This window comes from Calliphora vicina, chromosome 4, assembly GCF_958450345.1.
Source record: "Calliphora vicina chromosome 4, idCalVici1.1, whole genome shotgun sequence".
In the NCBI taxonomy this organism is placed as follows: Eukaryota; Metazoa; Arthropoda; class Insecta; order Diptera; family Calliphoridae; genus Calliphora; species Calliphora vicina.
The window spans coordinates 75,439,131-75,458,386 of record NC_088783.1 but is presented as its reverse complement, the minus strand read 5'-3'; positions in this window follow the sequence as shown (position 1 = coordinate 75,458,386).

Below are 19,256 nucleotides of genomic sequence, written 5' to 3'. Positions count from 1 at the left end.
TTCTCTCGATTGCGGCTCAAGACATTCTATTACTTAATCTGTGTCGCTCTATATAGCTCAAAATTTTCTATAGCCAAATGTCAATCACTTCAAGTGAACCAACTTTTTATATCGATGTCTGCCGATCGGGATGAAATTTGCAAGCTTATTTCTATTGAATAGTGAAAATAGTTGGAATAACTAATTTATAAACTCTATTGAGTAGAATGGCGAGAGGGGAGTTGAGTAATAATAAAGGCCAATCTATAACAGAGATTATAATTATAATTACTTGCCGTAATTATAATTATAGGGCTGAGACAAATGATAAGAAATAAGTGGGTATAATCACACTGTGCTAGTTGAAAAAACTGTCAAGCTGGGCACCCGGTGGGTCAAAGTAAATCAAGTGCGCTGAGTTCAGTGATGCTAACCGTTTTTTCAGGTTAGCTCTTGTTTTCGAGTTATACCGTCATTTGGAATTGGAGGAGGTTGCACAACATATAAACCAAGTTCGGCAATAAAATTACCTTTAAGCAAGGCTTAACATTTTTTAATCTGGGAAACCATATTAAAATATAGATTTTATATGCCAAAAAAAAAATTTACAAAATTTCGAAATTTTTGTTTTTTTATATTTTGGTCAAGCATGTGTTCTTAGCAAAATGTGTCCCCAATAGACAGCTATTTCTTCGATCTTAAAAAAAGAAATTTTTTGATTTTTTTTTTGCAAAATCTAACTTTTCTTAACGTGGGCGCTTAGGTCTCTCAAGACATACTATTTTAGACCTGAGGTTTCTTTTGAACAGAAACAAAATTAAAACAATTATTATACACCAAGTAAATGAGCAAAAACATTTTTCTTTTAAAATATCAATAATTTCGGAAGTGGGCCTTATATGGGAGCTATGAATAATTATGTACCATGACATTAGGTCATGTTATTTATGTTTATATGAAAGTTATTTGTGGTGAATTTTGTGTGTATACCAACATTTTTAAGAGATTTATGCACATTAAAGTGATTTTTGGAAACGGGTCTATATGGGAACTATGATTATTAACATTGAAGGTTGGTTCACCGACTTTGTCCGACACTGTATATTAAAATCGATTCTACCGATGAACTCCAAAATGGTTTTATTTTTTTGTGACACCTAAAACACTGCATTAGGTCCATTAATTCCATTCCTGAAGCCGATTTTCGAATTTTTTCCATTTGTATGTCTTAAAATTAAATATTTTTTAGACACTTCTCCCGATGTTTATATCCACTAAGAAAGGATTTTTGGAAATTAGAATTGGTAAAATCGGTATCTCTACGTCTCCATAACTAATAAAGTTATCACCAAAAATCCAACTTAATCTGAATTTATGCAAAAATAAGTGGACAGTGGTACTTTTTGATTTTTGAACATTGAGTAGAATAAAACGGTCGAACACCAAGTTTTGGTACTTTTTTTGTATCCCATATCTCAGAAAATGAATTTAAATAGAAATGGATTTTGGCTCTTTTTATAGATTTTATACTTTTTTAAAAAAATATTAAAAAAAAAAATTTATTATATAAATCCTCCAAAAACTCCATTAAAAATGAATTAATAAAGAAATATGTTTTTTTTTCTACCGAGGGACAACAAGATCTGCATTCGGTTTTAAATCAGACAAGTATATTTCTACAATACTAAAAACTGAGTGGTTAAGAAACAGGGCTTGAGACTAATCACTAAGCGTTGCTCATATAAACTTAAGAAATGTATCTTTTTCGCACGTCCAGTTTTATCTTGCTTGCTTCAGAGTTGCAACGCTGAAAAATCTTTATATTTACACACCTACCGACAAAACCATAACAACCCTCCCCACAAACAATGTAACAACATAATTCTAGGTCAAGATTTTTAATATATATTTTTTTCAGTTTTGCAGAAAATCATTGCAAACATAAGGCAACCACTTAAACAGCAGAAAAACTCTATTGGCTAAATATCAAAAAAAGATAAAATGACAAAGGAATATCAACAATTTTTCACTTCCTAGTTTTTTTCACAATTTTCTTTTTTGTAATTTGTATCTGTTTAGCTTTCAACAGGAAGATGAACACATCAAGGTCGTCTCTGGGAGCTAGCAACAAATAAACATTTTCAATGCACAAGCAAACAGAAAATACAAAACAAAAAAACGCTCTATTGACCACTTTAAATGGAGAATTATAGAAACTGTTTAACAGGAAACACAACAAATAGAAATGGTTGAATGAATGAGTGAGTGGATGAATGAATAAATTGGCCTTGTGTATTTATTTTCGCTTTTAAATGTTGTGTAAATTGGCATGGACTGGAAATTTTACTATTATTTTTTGAATGTTTAAAAAAAAATCATATTTTTTTAAGAATTTTGTCTGTTTTTTAAAAATGACTGAATGGTGTAAATACTACTGAAGAAGTTTAAAGGCTGTAGTTTTATTTAAATTTAAATCAGTCTAAATAAGACTGTGACTTAAAACATATTAAATATTTAAACAAATAATTTTTATAAAAAAAATCCTGCAAATAATATTTGTCTAGTTGCCATATCCTAAAACTATGAAGCTCTTAAAATAATCCAAAACTTTACCTTGTTCATACTTTGAAGAACCATTAAAGATAGATCTGTCGAATTATTTCCACATAAAACTAATTTTGATTTTTTTTTTCCAAAACCCACATTCATCGCTACTTCCTGGCAATTCTGACTTTAATAGAAATGATGAATTCAAATGCCGGCACATGACTCACATCACAAGTGTTGTTGTTAGTTACAGCAAAACATAAAAAAAATAAAGTATTTTCCGCCAACTTAATTTAGTTTTCTATAGTTTTGAATACGATACCACGTTTCCTCCTATTTTTTGAGTAAATATTTTTCCACATTTTATTCACTCTGTTAATAGACAAGTAAACAAACACTTTTGTATATGAAAACGAAAACAGTAAATAAGACAAATGAGAAATTATATAATTTTTTCTTATTTATTATTTACGCTTTTCGTTTGTGTACCAAAAAACAACTTTTTTATTCCCCTTGGGGTATTAACAGCTTGTAGTAATTTGCGAGAACGAAAAAAAAACTAAAGTTGAAAATAAAGTATTTTGGTGTTGGCATGTTAAAAAAATGTAGTGAAGAACTTAACCATAATTAAGGGACCAGCTATAAGAAAAATGACTTTTGGCAAACTACACTTATATGAGAAAAGTTAAAACTACTTGGAATTGATGGGGACTTGCAAATTGTGTAAATATTTTACACAAATAAACTGCTTTAATATTGTTTAAAAGTAATAGCATTTTCAAGTGAATTTATGAATTAGAGTATCAGATAAAATAGCTAGGCGTGTACAATTATGGAAACTAATTGTGAAAATGAATTAAAGATAAGAAAAATAAATTAAAACACTTTCAATTTATGATAAACAAAAGACCACCAGCACTAGATTACTTATAGATACTTAAGTGACAACTGTCTTTACGCTAGTTTACATGGGATGTATAAAGTAACAAATCTCTGCACTAAAAGGAGCACATACGTGTCAAATTACCGAAAATATATAAATTAAAGTCAGCGAAGTGGTTAAAAATTAGTGACAATTACTGTCTGTAAGGGATAAATTTACTACTTGCTTAACTGCTGGATAGCTGGGCTCCACTAAGGCCATCAAAGTAAAGTAAGGAATTTTATAAGAAATTAAATAAATCTAACTAATAATGGAATTTTTTTGCAGTTATTAAGGGTAAACAATGATAACATGTGCATGCTTTTATCGTCGATAGTGTAGAAGTATTATCTTGTGATTTTCAAGAATCCTGATATTATTTATTAGAGTGGGTCAGTCCCCATACAAAACAAAGTTTTGTCAGTCACCCCCTAGCATTAAAGATTAGTTGAAGGCGATTCTAGAAATGAAAAAATTGTTTGTTTGCCATGCCTCAAAATACCGCCCTTTTTGTTAATCAAAATATATCACATATTGCTATTCAAGGCTTGAAAAGAGCTACATTTCACCCCTTAGTATTTTTTCAATACGTCATAAATTTATATATTTGATATCTGGCAAATCGGTTCCATCTCCATAATATACAAAATTAAAAAAAGAGCATGATCAATTCATTTTATAAAACTTGAAAGTATATAATGTTATTAGTAATCGTTTTTACCTATTAAGACCGATGGTTTATTTCCTTTAAATAAACCGGATTCTTTTAAATTGAAAATAAAAGCACCGAGTAGTTTTAAAATTGCATACTTTAAAAACATACTAGTAATACGATTGAATATAACTCTAATAGCGCCTGAGTTACACTGACTGCTCACTGTTACTATTTATATACACATTGACATCTTTTAGTAGTTTCGTGAATTATCAAATGAAAAAACTAGAATGTTCTATTTCCACAATGATCACATAGAGCTTTTAAAGGTACTTCACAGTTAATGCTGTCATTTAATGTGAATAAACTTGATGAATGTTGAAATACATGAAGTAGAATTCCGTAGAATAAATACCCCTCAATGCTAAATACGAGGTAAATATAAAATAATAATATGAGCAAGTTGCATAGTTATCTTGTGCCTATAACATGTTAAGCGCGTCCAAATTCGGAACAAAATTTTCCTTCATTGTAGATGTTTCGATATTGAATACGTGTAACTTTTTACAAGGACCAGGTAACTATATGGAACTTGCTTATATTTTTTTTAAAATATTATCGAAATTACACGAAATTTTTAAGTAGACGAAAAATGCTTATACCAATATCACTTGAAATTGTGATAAAAACTTTATTGATTCTTTTCAATTTTGTAAGATAGAGTTGATCAAGTTCAACAATACCATCCTTTATTCGGAAAATGGATTGATGCTGGACCACATTACCTAGCTGGGCCACATTGACTGCGATCAATGGTTAGTCATATAGAATTACACTTTAGTTGCCTTCCTAGGTATAATCTCTACATCAACACAAATTGAACATTTGCAAACTGTCGGGCTTAGATACAAATATATACGGTTGTGTTAAAATGATTATTAGAATGGTGACAGTGACACATAATAAGTACTATTAACAAAATCCCTCAATTTGTTACCATATTATCAAAGGAGTGACACTAAAATTATTCGACAATGCCAAATACATTGGACTTTTTACATAGAATTTTTGGAAATTAGAAAACAGAAAGGGAAAGGTTTCCTGACGATCTGGCCTAAAAAAAAACAGTGAAATGCGCATAGGAACCCCCAACAATAAATTTCAGTGAATTTATCAATAATTGGGAATTCAGCACACTAATTTTTAACAAAATATTAATTTTGTATTAACGTATAACTTTTTAATGAAAACAATTACTTATATTGATTTTAAAAATCAATGATACGATTATAATACAGCTCTGCACTGATTTTGGAGACAAATAAACTAAATTTAGTGTACCCACTTTGTTGACCTAACAAGAAATTAAAAATTTTGAAATCGACGAATCTACCCCATGGGTCTTCCGAGTACTAAAGTTGTTTGAAAACAAGATCTACGTTTTTAAATTTCTCCTTTAATTTCATAGAATGATCAATAGGTATATACAGTGGTGCCCAGGTAATTAAGACAAAAATTGTTTGCTAAATTCCATGTGATTCTCAATTATTTTTTCAAATATTATATGCATGAGGACTGTTTTAACACACAAGTGTGTTTTATTCAAATGTTTCAATTCATATATACACCACTAACTTATAAGATTTTTCTACAACTTGACCAAACATCTTTTTAAATAAACATATTTTTTTACATTTATATCATTATATTTTTATTATCATAAAATATTTGGACCAAATTTTAGTTTCATTAGTTTCGGTCATATCATGTTATTAACAGCGGATGTTCGCTGAGGTTGGTCAACGTATTTCCGCATATCCTTGTCCATATTTTTTTACGGATTTGTCCAAACATTTTTGAGAAACTAGAAATATTAATAATAAATTTCATACCCTTAGAGGTCCTTTTATTTTGGCTCTAACGCACTTAAAATTCAGTTGATGAAAAAAATTCAAGTATTTGTCTTAAATAGCTGGACACCACTGTATGCATGCTTATTGCATAGTAAAACTCATTTTAAACTTTGCTGTGTGGCTTGTGAATCCCATTTTGGTTAAAAAGATACCAATGTCATTGCAAAAGACTACATAATTTTCTGAGATAAATAATGGAAGAATTACTTTTTTGAGACAGCGATAAAATGAGACTTTCGTACCTTGAGTTAAAAGATTTATATCTTTGAGTCTAGAATCTAGCAGGTCAAGGTCGAAAGGTCAAGGTCTCCGATAAAGTCAATTAATGCTTCTTGTGAAAAAAGTGATGTCAATCATTATCACTTCAAATTATATAAGATTATGAAACAGGCACACGAATTTACTTAAGTCAGATCCAAAGCTGCAAGTAGGAAAACAAATTCAAAAACGCTACAAAATTTCAAACCAAATTTTTAAGTGTTATGTAGAAGTTTTATTATATAATCATAAACCAATCATTTTACTAAAAGACATCACTGAAATTGTACATCGGAAATATTTAATTTACATAAAAGCACCAAATATGGAAATATTTATGGCTTTACTGACAAAATTAAAGGCACTAGAAGCGTTTGAATGTTTTCCATTGTGAATATTTTTTAAACTAAAAAATCAAAACTTTATTGTAGTTTTTAAGTCTTTATGTTACATTAACATTTTCATATAGCAATTTATTTTCTAAGCAACTATTACTTAAAATAAAATCTAATAATTTTAAAGTCTCTTAAAAACTCATCACTTGAGCAAGAGTATTCATTCATTCATAAAGCTAAAGAAATTCAATGGCATAGAGTCTATGCCATAGACCCATTGACACCAAATTACAAAATTTAGTTTGAAAAAGTTTCCCTTTTCTGTGTATGAGTATGTTTTTGTTTTTGCCATCTTTCTTATCTTTAACGCTCCGTAATTAACACAAAACATTGATTCTAGAAAAACCCTTGAAGCCGTTTTTTAAAAATCAACCAAGTAACCTAAATTTAGTGACTTGATTTCTATTTCTATGAAAAGCAAAAAGTGGGTGAAAAACAAAAAACTATGAAGTAAAAGCAAAAAAACTAGAAACTGACATAAAAGTAAAATTATTACAAACAAGAGTTACAAGACACAGATTTTAAGATACACACACCACCATCATATTTTCATACTTCCATACAAATTTAAACACATACAAAAACAAACTTAATTTCCCATAATTTATTGCCGTTTTTTCTTCAAGCAACTTTTCATTCTTTTCACTTTCTTGTAGTGCCATAAATTCTAGACAATATATAAAAACTAAAGCACAAGTAATTAGAAGTAAAAAAAAATAATTGTGAAGAAAGCGAGAGAAAAATATCGTAAAATTTTTAATAGATCAAAAATACTGAGGACATTTTAGAGAAGAAAAAAAATATCAAATAAAAAACCAAAAGTTTAATTAAAGAAAAGAACACACAAATATTCGAAATCATAACTTTAGTGTTGGTATTTGTGTTCAGTGTGTGCAGTCTGCAGCGGGGATATAAAACAAAAATTGCAAATAGTAGAGTAACTTCGGGTAATGTGGACTACCGTTTTGTTTTTTCTAAATTTTGGCCACAATATATATGGATATTAAAAAAGTTGTGAAGCAATAAATTAGCTAATGTATTCTCTAATTGTTTTTGCAGTTGAAAATTTTTTCCGTCAAAGGATAAAAAGTGTATGTGAAAATATTGTAAGGAACCCAAAAAACAGCATTAAAAAAAATGGAGGGTAATATGGACCACTATATGAGGGTAATGTGGACTAGTATTTAATACATAAAATTCATGAACCAGCTAATCATGAATGATTAAAAAATTTAATTTCAATATATTTTTATTAATACAAACTAAAAAGTCGCGTTCTTGGCTTAGACAGATTGCTTACAAAGTACATAGTTATTGTCGGGTAATATGGACCAGTAGTACATAATCAAGTAATTTAAGTGGTCCACATTACACGAACTTGGGTTACAGTGGTAAAAAATTATTTTTACCTAATAATCTAAATTTGCTTAAATTCTTACCAAATATATGCAAAACTACGTGTCTACTTTAATTATATAAAACAACCAAACATTAAATTCTACCAAGTAACTGTACCAAATTTTGTTTCTTACTTGAGCCGAAAAAAATGTTGAGCACGCGCATTAATTTCAATACAAGAATAAAAAGCCAACATATCAATTACTCATGAAAGCAAATGTGCAATTGTTGTTTCAAACTAATTGTAAAATGTACGACAAATCAGTTTTATCATACCTTCAATAGTTTCTGAAAAAAGACACTGGTCCACATTAGACGCATAGTCCACAATACCCGAAGTTACTCTACCAATGATGTGGAAATAAAATGTAATTTTGGAACTTAATTGTAGCAATATTTAGGCTTAATTCTTTTTAGATATTTTGCTTCACGCAGTGAAAAACTTGTTTCGGCATGGTTGCGACAACTATACTGTATTTTTTGTAACAATATATTGTTGTGGTATACATACAATTTTTGTTTGAATTCAATTTCATAAATATCTTGGTAAACATTTTTTATGTTCATGGCAATTATCCATTTTAGTATTGTTCACAAAAACATAAATATGTTTCAAACAACTAAATATAGATAAATAGGTAAAAATATTATATTACATAACAATACAATCTGTTAAACATACAACTCACCATTAAATATAAGTTCCTATATAAAGTCCATGACTTTTTGAATGAAACATAGGTTTTTGGACAAACAAATTATTTTATTTTTCAACATAGTCTCCTTCGAGGTCTATGCACTTTGTCCAACGTTTCTTAAATGTTTTTGTCCCTTCCAAAAAATAAGATTTCTCGAGGTCATCAAAATAGATATTATATGTGGGAGTCAAATAGCTTTCCGCCGAGACATTAATATTGAGTTTTGGAAACAAATCCAGAAAAAATGGTGGAAGAGGGAGCATTTCGTAGCCCAATTCATGGTTTTTTTCCATGCGGAAAGCTTTCTCATACCCATGTGGCCATTCAAAATTGATACCACCGAGGCATATGAGATGCCTGTGGCTTTCATAATCTCACGCACTTTCACTCTCCGATTGGCCAACACCATATCGTGATTTTTTTCAATTGTTTCGGGTGTAGAGACCCTAACTAGGCGTCTAGGAAGTGTATTTTCTGTCCATGTAGTGCCACAACGAAGTTCAGTAAACCATTTTTATATCATTGAAGTTGATGGTTGCCAACATACTGTTCACCATTTATTAAAGGTTATCCAAGTGTTCCATTTCTAACGATCACAATAGAACAAAAATCATTAATATTTACGCAAATTTCTTTTATGTAGCTTCTGAATACTCTAAAGCTATATTTTTTGTTACCATTTTAGGACTTTTAATTAAAAAATACTAAAACTATTTCATTAACACAAACAACAACAACAAGAAAAGCTGTTCAAAAGTGGTGCCTTTGAACCCTTTGATAAAATTCGATCGATAATTTGACGTGAGAGTAGCCAAGGAGTATTCGAGTTCAAATTACTATAACTGGCCCTACATATTCTCCACTAACGGGTACTTTAGACATGTAGAATGTTTAAAACGTGCAATTTTTTTTGGATTCAATCCGATTGTGCTATATAAATCGCCTATAATTTCCGGGTAATAGGAATTTCAAAATTTAAATTTTTAAACTTTGCAATACCTTGGTCCACTTCTCTAAAAATATAGGGTGTACTTTTTTTTGTTAGTAAGACAACTAAATTACATTAATTAAAGTAATATACAAAAGATATCAGAGCATCATTGATTGTGGATCCAAAAATAAACGATTTTCAATTAAAAAATTTTTAGATTTTTTTTCTGGTTTTTGGGCGGAACTTAACTCTTTTTTTTTATTAAAAAAAACTTTTTTTATATATGGGGGATTTCATATCAAGTGAACCAACTTTTGAAATCAATCGATAGTAATTCAGACATAATTTTTCAACAAGATCTTTGTAGAACTCTCTGAGATAGAGGGGTTAAAATTCGACATTTTGGCCAAGCAGGTGTTTTCTTCTCATCCATGTAGTTTAGATAGCTATTTCTTCAATCTATGGAAAAATGTTTGACATTTTTTGGAAAAAATTTTTTTTTGATTTTTTTTCAAAATGGGCCCTTTTTTGTTTGCTCAAATGAAAGTTTAGGTATATTCCTTTAAGCCTTTGGCGACCGATGGTACTTATAAGTACCATCCAGCTTACAAAATGAAAACAAAACATATTTTGACCCTTTTTGCCCAAAAGTACTTTGAAGTACACTATCATCATTGGAATAATATATTTTTTTTGCCTATTGGCAAAATCTCTTACCCAGAATAACGGTAAATTAATTCATGTTCTCATTGTGGGGTTTATTTATGTTGTAATGACGAAAAATACTGTTTCGTAAAATACCATAAAATTGACTTATAATAGAAATTTTATAAAAGTTACAAAACTAATCAATCTATTAATAAAATCTAAACAAAAATCGCCAAAAGATGAGTTTTTTTTATCTTTTGGTCCCTTTCGGTATGCAAGTTAAAATTTTTCAGTATTTCATAAAAAAATAAAACTTTTTCAACGATTTAAAGCCTGGATCCACAAGAGGTTAAGAGCTTTTTGGTCGCTTGGTGGTATGTGAGGAGATATATAGCGAAATAATAAACATTTTCATAAAAAATCATTCAAAAACATTAAAAAAATATTGCGTAAAATGCTGTTTTTGAAAACGGTCTGAACATTTGATAAAAAACCATTATAAATATTTTAAAGATGAAACAAGTCTTATATTATAATACACCTTATTAGTTGTACTATAATAAAGTACCTTAAATTGTACCATCATATTCGTAACAAATTAGCACCACAACACCGTCTCTGTGCATAGTGGTGCTCAGTTGTTAAATAAGAATTTCATAAGTTTTTTTTTACACAAATTTTTGTTTAATATTTATGTTGGAAACTTTTCTTCACTTTTTTTGTTCTTTATTGACAGTCTCACCTCATTTCTATTCATTCAGAAAAATTTTAATTTCAACATTTAGGAAAAACTGACAGAGAGATGGAAAAACTATCTTTATTTAAATAAATGTTTAACTTTTGCATAATTATTTGAATTTAATTGATGTAAACTGGTATTTTAGATAACATATTCTAGAAAAATTTAAAATTAATTTGTATTGTAATGCCAGTGAAAAAAGGTAAGTTAAAAACACTGATTGCTAAATGTTTGTTTATTAATTTACTAAATATAATCATGGAAATTGATAGCCAGTTTAACTGCCTTATAGATACGCTAATGTAAATTACACAAACATTTGATTAACTTTGTATTTATATATAGATACGTATAAATGTAAAGGGTCTTTCTTAATGAGCTTCCTATCTTAAAATGTTACCAAAACAAATTGAAGAATCTGTCGATGTCATTATGTGGAGTATATAATATCGAGCAAACGTCCGCCTCGGCTTCACTAGCAGGTGCTCATTCGAAATGTCCAATTGTATATCTTTGATCGATGGTTAGCCCATGACATCCTTCAAATGCTTTGATCGATTGGCTTTGAGGGCCCCTGAAGAAAACCTACTTAAGAAAACCCTGAAAGCAAAAGGCTAGTTCACATCACTTCCATATGAGATGACTACGCCCTGAAATCGAATCCGCAGAATGTCCAACATTGCATTAGCTGCGTGGGACGTAGCATCGCTCTGCTGAAACCATATCATCCAATTCAGACCAACCGAATTTAGTAATCATCAGCCTATAACGCTCGCTGATGACGGTGATGGCCTGGACAACGTCGTTCTCAACTAAATATGGACCGATGAAGCCGACAAACAATAATACACTACAAGCTGAGACTTAGATCTCATGTCCCATTCATACAGAGTTTTTTTTAATGAAAAGTCCTTGGAAATTTACTTCAACAGAACACCAATTTTGCTAGAACTGTTGCATCATTTGCACTTTATATCTATTCACTGTGATTTCACAAAACAATTTGAATAAATGACAGCCAATTCGACAGATGTAGCTTCAACAGTATGGCCGCTATAAATTGTCAAATTTAGGAAGTCCCTATTGGAAGACCCTTTATATTATATATTTAAGCATCAACAATATTAAGTAACTGTAGCTCAAAATTAACTTCAATAAGCTTAATTTACTTATATATGCTCATTTTTTAACCACAACCGATAAACCACATTAAAATTAAAACGAAATGAGTAGATAAAAAAAAATATGTATTAATAAATCAAGGCACTAAAAAAAAAACAAAATCTAATAATAGGTATTTCGCTGAACAATAAAACACTAAACAAATAATAAATAAACACAAATTTCAGTTGGCAATAAAAATTGTTGTTTTAAGTTAATTTTAATTAATATTATTTGTTTTATTTGGCCTTAATTTTATTGCACTTTTTTAATTTGCCCAAACTGGAAATATGAGATTTTATTTTTAAAAATCATGAGTTTTTGCTGTAATAATTAATAATATTTATGCTAAATGGTTTTTTACAGCAATTTAAAAAATATATATAAATAAATACAAAGAAAAACTACTTAATTACGTTTAAATTTTTAAATAAAATGAAAAACGATTTAATACGTACAATTTTTGATTAATTGGTTTTGAATGCAATATATTAACTAGGTGTTTTATAATAAAGGGTCTTTTATTAAGTGTGTGTGAGATATATGTAATCGACATTTCTAATTTATTTAAAAGGCCTATTGATGCCTACTGTATGGAATATGACATCGTGCATATGTAAGTTCGCTGCGGCTTCGCTACGACTTTTTCGGAATGCAATGGATGCTCTTGGATCTCATGTAGATTGGTATCTTCCCAAAACTCGACAATTTTGTTTGTTGACATACCCATTTATACAGAAAAGTTCGTACCTTGTACAAATATAGAAATAGATTATATTACTTTTGTAGAAAGGAAATATGGTAAGAAAGAATATACTTTTACTTTTTTCAGTTGTTTCTTATACTTTAAAGGTATTTCAGTTTAAATTTTGAAATGTTTGATTTTTACCTTGACTTTATTTGGTTATTCGCAAAGATCTCCCGTGGTTATAAAATAAACTCTTTTCCACATATTTGATATGTTTCTATGAAATGGTCAAAAAACTTTTAAATTTCTAACAAATGAATATGGCGTTCTTTAAATATGATAATTTTAGTTATGGACGGATAGCAAAAAAAAGATGATTTTTATGCATATAAACCAAATCCTGTATGACAATTTCCGAACCGAAAGAGATTATATGTGAAACTCTATCAACCAGCCGTGTCAATACCAAAGCCAAATACCCATGGTTGGAGCAAAAGCCTCCTATCTATTTTGAGTTGCTGACCATAGTAGATATGCTGACCATTGTATCTGAAGTGGTTGGGAAGTTTTGCCTCACCCGCTTTATAGTAAAAACCTTGCCAGTCCGACTGCTATTTGTTTCGATCGATGCAAAACACTCCACTTTGCAACAGAGTAGCCGATATTGGTTTGATTTGTTCTTGACCTGAAACGATAAGCAGATCTTTTGGGTCGGATTCAATATGTAGCCAGAAAAGTGGGAAAAGGTAATTGCTAACAATGGCAAATAATTAGGTTAATTTACATTATACAAGCGTTTCAAAATAAAAGCTAAAAATTATGCATTTTTAAATTATACGCCCATAATTTGAAAACTTTGAACACAGTTGAAAAACGGATTTATTTTCTTAGTGTTGATTTTGCACTGAGGATTTATGGAGCTTTTAAGTGACGGGTTAACTGAGCATAGAATTCTGTATGAATGCAAATCATTCAGACTTTTCTGGGTCTGCTACTGGCATTTTGAATTGCTACAAACGGAATTAGAAACTGAAACAAATAATCTAAGTGGAAGTATAATATAGCGTGTTTTTTTTTCTATGTGCCTCTGAAGCAGATTTAATATATAAACAGTACATTTAGAGTAGCCGATATTGGTTTGATTTGTTCTTGACCTGAAACGATAAGCAGATCTTTTGGGTCGGATTCAATATGTTGCCAGAAAAGTGGGAAAAGGTAATTGCTAACAATGGCAAATAATTAGGTTAATTTACATTAAACAAGCGTTTCAAAATAAAAGCTAAAAATTTAAAAAATTATGCATTTTTAAATTATACGCCCATAATTTGAAAACTTTGAACACAGTTGAAAAACGGATTTATTTTCTTAGTGTTGCTTTTGCACTGAGGATTTCTGGTGCTTTTAAGTGATGGGTTAACTGAGCATAGAATTCTGTATGAATACAAATCATTCAGACTTTTCTGGGTCTGCTACTGGCATTTTGAATTGCTACAAATGGAATTAGAAACTGAATATATGTGGTGGTGTTTATACAAATAATGTAAGTGGAAGTATAATATAGTGTTGATTTTTCTATATGCCTTTGAAGTAGCTTTTATATATAAACAGTACATTTAGTTTTAATGCTGCTATACCGTTAAACATATTTAATTAAAATCTAAATTAAACATAATTAAAAAAAATTAAATTAAGTATGATATAGCAAATTAAGCAGAAATCAAACAGCTATTCAAGTATGTGCGTAAAAAGTAATGTTTGATTTGCATACAGAAGACAAAGTGCACCAGAATACCTAATTTTAAAGCTAATATTTCCTTAATCACGGAATATTTAGCTGTAAGAAAAAACTGCAATCTAAAATATGTTTACATTAGTTGCAAACTGCCACCATTCACTCCTTTAACGTTGTCTGCAGTTAATGAACATTAATTTGGACAATTTAAATATAAAGCAGACATGTTACTTGCATACATGAGTACGTACTACGATGCATATAATATTTCATTTTCACGTAGTTTTTACACGGAAAAATTTATTTACATGAAAGCACATACGTAATTTACATAGTTTAAATATGTGTGTATGTTAGTCATGAATATGTGTTTAAAATAATATTTTTTTTATACCGATAGGAAATAAACAGTTGATTACAGAAAGAAAATATTTTGCTTTTCACTATTTTCGTAGCTAGTTTTTGTGTAAAAAGAAAATATTTCTGAGAAAAGTGTGTATGTGATTATGTGATTTAAAGTGTATCTATACATTAAAAGACTAGAAACAGCAATGAAAGCTCATTGCTGTTTATAGTCTTTGATTGTAAATTAGTGTAGTTTGAATTAACAATAAGACATAAAACATATGTAATATTATTTAAACAAATTAAATTATAGTACATTTAGAAGAATTCAAAATTTAGTTGGCTTTAGAAAAGCCAAAAAAAAACCTATACGTTTACAAATAAATTTCAAGATTTTCATGACAAATACTGACCCATACATTCACAGAAATAATTATTTTAAATTTTAACTATTTTATATTCGAAGTGCTTTTAAAACTTATTCTTAATTGTAAAAAATTTATATTTTCCACAATTTTATTTGTAAAATTTGAGAAAATGCTTAAACATTTTGATTTATTTTTATATGAAAGCATTTTATAAGAGCTTAATATTGTGTAAAGTCTGTATTGTATTTATTGTTTTAAGTAGTTTTTATTTTGTTTTCATCAGAAACCAATTTGAAAGTAGTTTTTTAATTGTATGGAAAAACTAAAGAAATTTTAGTAATTTTTCAATCAATCTAATAAAAGCAAAAAATACTAGTTATCCGTTAGTGTAAGTGGCATATTAAATATTATAAATAGTATTGATTTTTAGCCATTTCGCAACAAATTAAAATATGACAAATTCTAGGAAGAAACCATGAATTTAATTTCGAGAATAAACAATAACTGGCAATATACAGAGATCCCTCAATGCAAACAACTTTTGAATCAGCAATGTATATAACTTTGACTGAACAATTTGACTTATAAGTACTTATATATTTATTATTAATAAAAAAATAAGTATTTGTGAAAAATCGGGAAAGATTTGAATCCGCTATGAACAAAAAAAAACAAACTGAAGTAAAAAATATGGAAATATCTTGATAGATATAGTGATGTTATATGTCTATCTTTTCTAGTATATTCCATATATATACAAATCTTTCAATTCGGATCGAGAACAAAAATTTGTCATTATTTTTAATTTTTCATATACCCTAGGTACCTTACTTTGCGGCCTTGAAGCATCACCTCTTAATGTTTAAAATCCAAATTCAAAACCTAACTTCAACTATGCGTCCTCTATAGCCATGGGAAATATTATTGAAATCGGAGTATACGTTTAGAAGTTACAGATTTATTTTAACTTTATTTTAGTATCCCACATATACAAAGTCTCCATTATATTACACGTCGTATGAGTACCATACAAAATATGTTAGACTTCATATTAAGTATACGCAGGTATGCACTATTATATATTTTACACCAAAAAGTATGCAATATTTTTTTTGTACAATTCCAGTATCAAATTTCTTTGCACACAAGGGCGTATGAGGAATCTTATATAAAGTATAACCAAATAAAGTGCTGCCTGTTTAGCGGTTTCGAAGCATTGCACAGTGTCAGATTTGTGTAATTTAGAGGGACTAAAGTCTGAATTTTAAAAACGGGTAAAGATAATTTAATGATTTTTGAAACACAGGTTTCCTAAGATTTGATACATTTTTGGAGAAAAATTTGAGGTGGGCGTGGCAATATTACGCCTACCTCCCATACAAATGTTAAAATCAAAATTTTAATATTTATACCATACATCAATCTGCTCAGCATCAGTTTCCGAGTGTATTTAGCGACGTCCGTCCGTCTGTCCGTCCATATAAACCTTGTAATCAAACTACCGGTCGCAGTTTTAAAGATATTTCGATCAAATTTGGTACAAGCTCTTCCATTGCCCCAAGGACAAAGCCTATTGAATTTGCTTAGAATCGGTTCATTATTTCTCCTAGCCTCCATACGATTGCCCTATCTGAAAATAGTTAAACTCTCATAAATATCTTAGTTATATAGATATCCAAACCAAATTCAAATAAGTTTTATATATGCCAAACTCGCTCCCATATAAGGCTCACTTCCGAAAATCACTTTAACTAGCATAAATCTCTTCAAAATATTGGTATTGCAATAAAATTTAACACAAATAAGTTATAAATAAGTCATATCACCAAATTTTATAACGATCGGCCCATGCTTGGTCATTGCTCCCATATGAAGCCGACTTCCGAAAATCAGCAGCAACGGCTCCCAGACTTTATGGACTATCTAAAATTCATAAGCAAAAGTCTACAACTTTGTCGTTTCCAGTACTAATATTTCCACATATAAAATCGAAAATACGGTCATGTCTTTGCTTTGTTGTTGCTTTGTTAAAAGCCAAATTTCGAAAATTTCACTACAAACAACTTGTTTGGTCATGATGCTTTTATGGGTGAAAAATTTCCCGGAGTAAATTGAGGTGGATTTTCTTTTTTGTTTCTAGAAAAATTTCAGTGAACTCAACTGAACTCTATAACTTTTTTTCTATTAAAAACTTAAAATTAAAAAAAAAATCTTACCTTTAATGAATGTCTTGAATATCACTGCCAAACAAATTTAGCAGGCTTTATTTTAAAATGCAATGAAACTTTTATGTAGTGAAAATATTGTAGTCTAATATTAAAAAAAAAATTTTAAAAAATATCAAAAAGCAACAAAACGCAACGTAGCCAAACATTGTTTTTTTTTATCAAGAACTATTAAAAATGTTTAAGGTAAATAAAACATCTCACTTTCTGATACCATTATATTGTTCTTGTTTACATATTTTGTTTTCAAAAAAAAGGAGTTTTGTTTTTTTAATTAAATCCAGCTAAAACAATGAAATCTGAAACTGTGCATTGTGGGGAAATGAATAAAGTGGAAATAAATATGTAACTTCTAAACCGATAATCTGATTTCAATTAAACCTTCCAGGACCATAGAGGTGGTATAGGTGAGTTTTAGTTTTGAAATTAGACTTTAAACACTAAGGTGGGGCGGAGCCTCAAGACCGAAAAGTATTGTATATCGGATATATAAAAAATTTAAAATGATGCCAAGTGTTTGTTCTCGATCCTATTTGAAAGATTTCTACAAGAAGAGAGATCATAGCTAAAACTATATTTTATCTCTTATAGTTTACGAGATATGTATACACATTTGAAATTTATAATTTCAGGTTTTTTACCTACATTTTTGCTAATAGCGGATGCGAGTCTCTTCCAATTTTTTTCAAATACACATATATTTTCATAAAAAAATATTTCAAATCGATACTAAGTCAAACTTTAAAATAAACCCATTTTTTAGCGATTTTTTTTTCGAAAAGAGTAATTCGTTAATGTTTAGTTATAGAGAAAATAAAAACAAAATATAAAATGTGTTTATATTTTTAAAGGTAAGAGTTTGGGAAATCACTTTAATATAGATATTTATATATCATACAGCCATATTACGTGAAGATATTTGTATTAGTACTAGAAGGTATTTTGGACCGATTCTTAACATTTGCAACACAAATATAAACAAATAATTCAAGTACAATAAGTATATATGGACAATTCTGTGTAATATATTTAAAACTATGCACTAAAGTAATTGTTGTGCATATATTTTCAATACGTATGCATAGCTACAAATACGAGTAACTAAAACGACTATTCAAAAACTTTATGCATTTATTTCAATTCTTTCAAATTTAAAATTGGAAAAACTAAAGTTAGATTTTACTTTTCCAGTTCGGTTACACACTCATGCCGTCCATCAGCCAGTCATTCATTCAGTTAACTAGCCTCAAGGAAAGTTTCACATTGAAAACAAAAAACTTTATCTAAACGTTTTAGTTTAAAATTTTATTGCACTATTTTCTAGTGTTTAAAATCACTGTCGGGCTAATAACATTTGAAAGTACTGCTACAGCTACAGACAGTTTGAATTTCAAACTATACATATTTAAGTACTATAAGTACGAACTATACATTTGTATGTATTTATGATGTACTAATATGAATTTTATTAACCTTATTAAATTCATACTATAAATAATGTTTAAACGGAAATGTTGAAGTCAGTATTCATTCAAACAAAAACCTGTAAACACAAGTGTATCAATACAGCAGTATGCAGTATGCAGTATGCTTGTAATTCATAAGGGCAATTATGTATGTAGATATATGTAGGAGTTGTGTTTGATATTAATTC